Below are 9,147 nucleotides of genomic sequence, written 5' to 3'. Positions count from 1 at the left end.
GAGGCACAGCAGTCCATGGACAAGGGCCAGAAGGCAGAAGGGGACAGGAAAGCTGGTGATAGGGAACCCAAGGTTGAGTAAGGATAGTGTTGATGTGATGTGAGATTGTTAACCATCGTCATAGGGCAACATGTGTACTAACTGTAAATTAGAAACTATTTTGTTCTGAAAGCCTTCATCTAAAGTGAGAATAGCAGCACAATTGGAAGAGTATAGTCGATGTCACTGAACTGTGCATGTAGAAATTTTTGAAATGGTGTATCTTTGGCTATGTATATTTTCACCAAAAAAATAAAAAAATAAAAGGTTGAGAAGGGAGAGGGTTGACATGTTGTGGGGTTGTTAACCAATGTCACAAAACAATATGTGTACTACTGTTTCATGAGAAACTATTTGTTCCATAAGCCTTTACCTGAAGTACAATTAAAAAAAAAAAAAAGACACATTGCACTGGGCAAATCTGCTGCAAAAGGCCTCTTTAAGGCGTTAAAAAGCAAAGATGGATGTCACTTTGAGGACTAAGGTGCGCCTGACCCAAGCCGTGGTATTTTCAATCATCTCATATACATGTGAAAACTGAACAACAAATAAGGAAGACCTAAGAATTGATGCCTTTGAATTATGGTGTTGGTGAAGAATATTGAATATTCCGTGGACTGCCAGAAGAATGAACAAATCTGTCTTAGAAAAAGTATGGCCAGAATGCTCCTTAGAAGTGAGGATGGCGAGACTTCGTCTTATGTACTTTGGATATATTATCAAGAGGGACCAGCCCCCGGAGAAGGATATAGTGCTTAGTAAAGTAGAGGGTTAGTGAAAAAGAGGAAGACCCTGGATGAGATGGATTGACACAATGGCTGCAACAATGGGCTTAAACCTAGTAATGATTATGAGGATGGTGCAAGATTGGGGAGTGTTTTCTTCTGTTGTACCTAGAATTGCTTTGAGTCAGAACTGACTAACGGCATCTAACAACAACAACATTTCTTAAGTGGGAGAAATAATTTAAAATTCATTTATTATACTAATGTTAATGATCTCTGATATAGGTCTTCTTTTTCCTGCATTTACACCCTGGTTATTAAAAGCTTTCCTTAAAAAAAAAAAAAAAAAGTGATCAATTTAATAGAAGGCAAGAAAGGAGCAAAAGGAGAACATAAAATGTATGTGCCAAATAGAAAACAAATAATAGGCTGACAGATTTAAAGCCAAGTATATTAGTTATTGCATTATATGGTCTACATACTCCCAGTAAGAAAATTAAGATTGTCTGAAGGGTTAAAGAAACAACAAATCCACAGGAGAAAAGACCTGATAATCTGCTCCTTTAAAGATTACAGCCTAGGAAACCCTATGGGACAGTTCTACTCTGTCCTATAGTGTTGCCGTGAGTCAGAATAGACTCAGTGGCACCCAACAATAATAACAACATATGCTTCTTAAAAGAAATACACTTTAATTATGTAGACATAGAAATGTTCAAAGTAAAGTGATAAAAAATGGAACATTCATACACCAAAAGAAAGCTGGTATAACTACAAAATTTTTTAAAAAGTAAACTTTGGCAAGAAGCAACTGAGCAACATTTTGGTCTGTTATACATGAAGTCACTATGAGTCGGAGCCAACTTGACAGACCTAACACCAACAACAGACAAGAAGCACTATAATAGATAGGAATGATATTTCAAACTGAAAAGAGGGTCAACCCAACAGTATGATATCACCATCACAAATCAGTATGACCCAATAATACAGCAAAAATTAATTGAACTAAATGAAGAAATGGATAAATCCACAATTATAACTGAGATTTTTAACACACATCTCACAATAGTTGATGAACAAACAAAAAACCACCTATCCTTGGTTTACACCACCTGTCTGTCAGTTTATCATACTGTGGTGGCTTGCATGTAGCTATGATGCTGGAAGCTGTGCCACAGATATTTCAAATACCATCAGTGTCACCCATAGTAGACAGATTTCAGCAGATATTCTTAACTAAGACAGAATAGGAAGAAAAGCTGATGATCTGCTTCCAAAAATTAGCCCGTGAAAAACCCTATGGATCACAGAATATTGTCTGATATGGTGCCGGAAGATGAGCCCATTAGACTGGAAGGCACTACACAATGACCATAACAAGTGGATCATGAAGAAGACATAAGATGGGGAACATTTTGTTATATTTTACATAACGTTATCATGAGTTGGAGCTGACTTGACAGCAACTAACAACATCCTTTGTTTAAATCCACTTTTTCATGTAGAATTATCTGTTACTTGGTCATCCAGCGTCTTGTTAAATACCTTTTAAGATAGGATACTCATTAGTTTTTGAGGCAGCCTAAGCCATTTCCAGAGAGCTCTGGTCTACCTAGTAACTCAGATTTTATTAGATAGCAGTTTCTGCAAACTAAAGTACAACCAGAATATATGACTTGCATAAGAACATCCAGCAAGTTAATGACAGATTTGGCTCATGAATCCCTGTCTAAAGACTTGTAAGTTTATGTAATTTCCCTAAATTTTCTCTAACTGGGTTATAAATGTATCTGAATGGTTTAAAAAGTCCTTGAGGGTAGAGATTTTCTCTGGCTCTTGTTTGAATATACTTTAGAGAACTCACACGTTGCTAAGTACTTAGGTGGGGGTGGGTAGTGGCGTTGATGGGGAAAGAAGGCCGTGTAAGGCTGTTCTTAAAGCACTACCTTTGAATCTGAGTGTACTTGCCCAACTGTGCCTCAGAGAAACCTACTCGAACACTCTGAGACTTACTTTTCTCAACAGTAAATATAGATAATCCATACTGAATTTTGTTCTGAGGCTGAAAAGCTATGCTATATTTAAAGTGCCTGTGTGGTACAGAAATATGTCCTTGTTAGCTGCAGTCAAGTCGGCTCCAAATTGGCGACCTTATGTATAACAAACACTACCCAGTCCTGTGCCATTTTCATGATTGTTGGTATATTTGAACCTATTGTTATGGCTATTACAGAAACATAATATGTGTAAAATATATTGTTGTTCCTAACTACTATTAAGTCAGTCTCCGACTCGTGGCAACCCCATGCTCAACTGAATAAAACACTGCATGGTCCTGCTTGATCCCCATGATTGGTTATGGATTGGGTTCTTATGATCCATAAGTTATCGGAAGTAGATACTGTCCTTTCTTCCTAGTCCATCTTAGGTCTTGGAACTCCACTGAAACCTGTTCAGCATCACAGCAACACTCATGCCTGCACTGACAGATGGGTGCGGGCTATGCATGAAACACATTGGCTGGGAATTGAACCCAGTTTTCCTACATAGAAGGCAAGAATTCTACCACTGAACCACCAATGTCTCATGTTAAATATATAGTGCTGGATGAATATTTACTGCTTAGTTAAGAAATATATGAAAGATTACTGACTTAATTATCAAATGAAAAAGGTTTTTGAGGAAGACTGTACAAGCATATGTATCAGGCCAAACTAGACTAATGGCAAATTCAACACATTATTTGTTAAATAAATAAACAAATGTCAAGTTTCATTGCAGTAGTAGCCATTACAAACATTACACACTTTTTAAAGAAATGGTTTCTAGCAGACCTTTTTTGTTAATACCATAAAATTTTCCTCTCATTTAAAGCTTAAAATGGATCACCACAAGACCATTAATAAATATTTTCCTCTGTTAGAGTGATTTTTTTTTTTAGCTCTTCCTGTCCAGAAAGCAGAGACCAATATGATAATAAGTGGGAGCACGAACGTATTCTCTCTTTAAGATATCTCTGGTCATAGGACAGGCTTATTAATGTTGTCATGGCAACTATCCCCTCACAGGTAACAGGCTTGTAAGCTGCTACTAAGATGTAAATTCTAGTTTAAACAAAGCAAGCTTACTCTAAAATGGCATGTCAACTTTCAAGGAGGGAGTATGTGTTCCCAAGGATTTTATTTTTTCCATATGCAATGCACTATTTAAAGGGCATATTTCCTTGTTGTGTCTTATATGTTGATTTTTATTTTGTTCAGAATTTTAAAAGGGAAAGAATACTTATTAAATTGAGATATAAATAAAAGCTCTCTTTTCACATTTATTTGCTTTCTGATATCAACTGCCTTATCATCCTTTGATGAACCAATGCAGATTGGAATGTCCAGAAGCCAGTCTAAAAAATATTCAGTATAAACTCATTCTTGAAACATTCTTCTCATCTTGGATCTGCTCGTCTTTCCTTGCCCATACTAAGTCTACACCCACTGTACGGCCATCGCTACCATTATAGTCCAGAAAGCGAGGAAGTTGGAATGAGAAAACCTATCCTGGCTCAGTTCCTTGGTGATGGAGATGAAACCTCTCCTCTCCAATCTATATATCTTGGCCTTAGCCCATAGAGGGAAATGTTTCTGCTGTCTCTCCACATAAAGTAGTACTGTAGGGAACATTTCTGGTTTACTTACTTCTTTCCATGAGAAGAGAAGTAGCTAATTCAATCAGTCACAGCCTGATTTTCATTAGGCCCTGTCTCCCAAGGGGGTGCCGTTGCTGTGTCTCTAAAGCCAGAGCGAGGACTTGCACTTCTTTGATTTCCCTCAACTTAGGTGTAGAAGACATATTGTCCTTGCCTGCTCCTTCATTTCCTGCCTCCAAGTGCAGCAGATTCCTCTCTACCAGATTTCTATCCTTAACCATGCATATAGCACCATCACGTACAAGGCACTCTCTAGGAACTGGGGTTAACTAGAGATGAATGAGATATGTATCATTCTCTCAAAAAACCTGGCTCAGTATAATTATTACATTCATATCATAGACAAAGATACAGTGTCACAGAGAGGACTTTTGCCAAAGGTTACACATTAAATTAAGCACTTCCAGTCAAGAACTCTGTTGGTTAACACCCTCTACTAAAAGAAGGAAGGTGGAATTGTGTAGAGGTGGATCATTTGGAGCATTTAATTGTCTAAGATTTAACTCTTTTCTTCAAATGGAGATAATATTTTTTGAGTGCCTAATGTGCAAGGTAGTCACTGGAAGTTCCATCTCCCTCTCTCTAGATTATAGATCCCAGAGTTGAGCTCAAATAGTACTGTCCTTCGACCAGTTGTAGACAGGACAGAGTTGGCTTATAGATTTAGATTCACACAGGACTGAGAATCATTTGAATTTTCTTACCCAGAAAGAAGAGACCTTGTTAAATATAACAAAACCAGTTGCTGTCAAGTTACTTCCAACTCACGGTGATCCCAGGTATGTCAGAGTAGAATTGTTGTCTACAGGGTTTTTAGTGGCTGATTTTTCAGAAATAGATTACCAGACCTTTCTTCTGAGGTACCTCTGGGTCAACTTAAACTTCCAACCTTTCAGTTAGCGGCAGAGCACTTAATTGTTTTTGCCACACAGGAACTGTTTTTAAATATATGGAACTATAATTAGAAACTTTAGAAGATTTATGCCTTAGTAATAGCAATAAATTATAGTTAAGGTTGCAGTGGCCACCCTAAACTAGCTTAAAAACAAAGCTCAAAAGAAACAAATTTTTGGGCAGATACAATTCTTGCTGTAAGAAGTCCAACACTCAAAGACTACAACAAAATTTAGCTCTCATCTATGTAAAATTCACAATGTCTGGCATCCATTCAAAGAGTACTAGACATGTAAAGAAGCATGAAATTGAGACCTAGAACCAGGAAAAAAATAAGACAATAGAAATAGATCCAGAAATAACAGTGATGAAACCATCAGCAGACAGGGGACTTTAAACAGCTATTCTAAATATGTACAATATGCTTAAGCTTTTAAAAAAACATAAGCCTAATGAAGAAAGACAAAGAAGAAATGCTTTTAAAAAGTAAATGAAGGCTCTAGAGGTGAAAAATAAAATAAGTGAAATAAGATTTTCATTGGATGAAAAGAAAAGCTCAGTGAAGAAAAAAAAAAACACTGAATTTGAAACACAGCAATAAAACTATCCAAAATGAAGAACAGAGAGAAAAAATAAAGGGGAAAAAGAAAAATCAGAGCTTCAGTGACCTGTGACCAATATCAAGGCATCTAATGTACATACCCTGTAATTGAAAACCTGGAACTTAAATTTTTCTGTAAATCCAAAATCATTCTCAAATATAGTCTATTTAAAAAAAATTAAAAGGTGGGATAAGATATCCCATGATAACACTAATCATAGGAAAGTTGACATGGTTACATTAATAGCAGATCAGTAAGTAGACTGCTAGGCACTGAATATTCCCGGGGATATAGAGAAATATTTTATAGAGATAAAAAGATGAATTTCTTATGGACACATAATCAACCTGAAGTTGTATGTGCTTATAACAGACATTAAACATACAAGAAGCAAAAATTGACAGGCCTGAAAGGAGAAAGAGAGAAATCCACAAATGTAGTTGGAAATTTCAACACTCCTCTCTCACTAGCTGATATAACAGTAGTCAGAAAATCAACAGGGATATTGTAGAAATTATCAAACAACTTGACCTAACTAATATTTATTGAACATTCCACCCATCAACTGAAGAAGGAACATTCTTTTATTTACCAAGTTAGGCCATATTCTATGCCATAAAATAAGTCTGAATACATTTCAAAGGATTAAAATCATATAGCATCCATTCTATGATCCACAGTATAATGGAATTAGAAATGAGTAACAGAAAAATAATTTGAAAATTCCCAGATAACTGGAAATTAAATAATGCACTTCTAAATAATCAATTAGTCAAAGAAGAAATCATAGGGGTAATTTAATACATTTTAACTTAAATACAATAAAATATTTAACAAATTAGAATTTGTGGGATGTAGCTAAAACATTGCTTAGAGAAAAATGTAAAACTTTAAATGCTTAGATCAGAAATAAAGGTTTAAAATCAGTGATCTAGGTGGGGCCAAGAAGGCAGAATAGTCAGACGCTTCCTGTGGTGCTTCCTACAACAAAGACCCCCAAAAACAAGTGAATCAATTATAAATGACAATCTAGGTACCCTGAACATCAAAAACAAAGTTGAGGAGTTGAACTGAGCTGCAGGGGGAGAGAAAAACAGTTCAGAAGCAGTGAAGAAGTGCCAGACTTGAGCTAGCCGGCACCCTGCAGGCTGAATCGGCTGGCACACATGGGCTGAGGCAAGCAGTAATGCTTGGGATGCATTTTACAGCGTTGGGAGAAACCGGGCAGTGCAGCATCTGCACAAGCCTCCGGAGCCAGAGAGAAGCAGCACTGGCTCTCAGAAATTTAAGTGCAAGCATCTAACCTACTGTGCAGGATCAAAACAACCCTGCCCCCTCTGGGATTTTCATAGACGACAAGTGCCACCCCACTCCCCAGTCTGCTCCAATACCAGTCTGGTAGTATTTAACAATTACCATGCTCCCTAAGCCCAAAATAGGAGTTATCGCGCCCAAACCAATCTTGTGGCTTTAGGGAGAAAACAAACAAAAAACCCCGCCAAATCCCCTAAGCTGGGTACTCAGGACTAACTGCACCCAAACCAGTCTCAAGGCTTTAAAAAATTGCCAAGCCCCCTAAGCCAGGAACTCAGGGTAGCCACTGCCCCTTTGCATAGGCACAGACATAAGGGGCCCATGGACTTCAAACTCCCTTCACCCCAGCCTAAACTTGTGTAAGCCTATTCAACAGCTTAGGCCCTCAATAGCATAGAACAACAGGGTATATACCGGAAGCCTATTTTCAACTGCAACAGCCAAGGGGGAGTGGCAGATTCGTGATATTTGACACCACTCTGCCCATTAAGCTGGGTCCTCACCCACCATCAGGGACCTGAGGACTGGCAGATTCACCCATTCCACCTAGCCACCCATGACAGGGGTCCAAGAATAAGTGGTGCCTCCCTGTCTGTACAGTCAACAGCATTGGGTGCCTAAAGTCTGGCTGCAAAACTTATTCACCTACACGCTCTAGGGGACAGGGGCACACCTTTCACCTAGGCACTCAGGGGCAGCCTTCAGCCCCTTACCTTGCTCAGGACATAGCCCCCTACTGCAGCCAGATACCTGTGACTGCTCCAATCACCCCTACGTAACTCTGCTCATCCAGGACTGTAGGTGAGAGCCTGCACCACATACTCAGTGTCTGATGACCTGGATCCCTGAGCTGAATCCACATGAGAAAAGTAAACAGACTCCTGAGCTCACTCACCTAGTTACAGCTCTAACTCCTGGTGACAGGATGTGAGAGCTTCAAAGATGCCAATAACCAAAGTAGCTCACTCTCCCAGTCTATTTGGGCTTATCAAAACAAAACAAAACAAAAAAGCTAGGGCACAGTAAGCAAACATATGATAAATAAATATAATAACTTACTAATGGCTTGGAGACAGCAGTCAGTATCAAATCATATAAAGAAGCAGATCAAGATGGCTCCAGCAAGTGACCAAAACAAAGAACCAGAAAACCTTCTGGAGGAAGAAAATGTCTTGGAATTACTGGAGGTAGAATTCAAAAGATTAATATACAGAACGCTTAAAGAGATCAGGCAAAACTTAGACCAAGCCAAGGAACACACAGACAGCAACAGAGAAATTCAGGAATGCTATACAAAATCAGAACGACAAATTTAACAGGCTGCTAGAATTCATAGGTAGACAGCAAATAGAAATACAAAAGATTAACAATAAAATTTCAGAATTAGACAACTCAAAAGAAAGTCATGGGAGCAGAATTGAGGCAATGGAAGTCAAAATTAGTGAGACTGAAGATAAAACACCTGACAACAATTTACTTGAGGAAAAATCAGATAAGAGAATTTTAAAAAATGAAGAAACTCTGAGAGTTATGTGGGACACTATCAAGAGCAATAACTTACCAGTGACTGCAGTAAAATCAGTGATCTAAATTGTCCACCTTAAGAATCTAGGAAAAGAAGAGCAAAGTAAATATAAAATAAGTTGTTGCTGTTAGGTGGGGTGGAGGTGATTCCGATTCATAGCAACCCTGTGTACAATAGAAAGAAACACTGCCCTGCCTGGTCCTGCATCATCCTCATAATTGTTATGCTTGAGCCTATTGTTGCAGCCACTCTGTCAGTCCGTTTCATTGAGAGTCTTCTTTTTCACTAACCCTCTACCTTATCAAGCATGATGTCGTTCTCCAGGTACAGATCCTTCCTGATATC

The 9,147-nt window shown here is 38.2% G+C and overlaps 1 non-coding gene across 1 annotated transcript; it reads right to left on the bottom strand.

Annotated features, from left to right (window-relative positions):
• Positions 1 to 3,279: 3,279 nt before the first annotated feature.
• On the bottom strand, positions 3,280 to 3,350 carry TRNAR-UCU (transfer RNA arginine (anticodon UCU)). Its single transcript has one exon. It is a non-coding gene; the product is annotated as a tRNA-Arg (tRNA).
• Positions 3,351 to 9,147: the final 5,797 nt, after the last annotated feature.

This window comes from Trichechus manatus, unplaced genomic scaffold (assembly GCF_000243295.1).
Source record: "Trichechus manatus latirostris isolate Lorelei unplaced genomic scaffold, TriManLat1.0 scaffold00034, whole genome shotgun sequence".
Lineage (NCBI taxonomy): Eukaryota > Metazoa > Chordata > Mammalia > Sirenia > Trichechidae > Trichechus > Trichechus manatus.
Note: the sequence above shows the minus strand (reverse complement) of the source record. Positions and strands in the feature narration are given on the sequence as shown.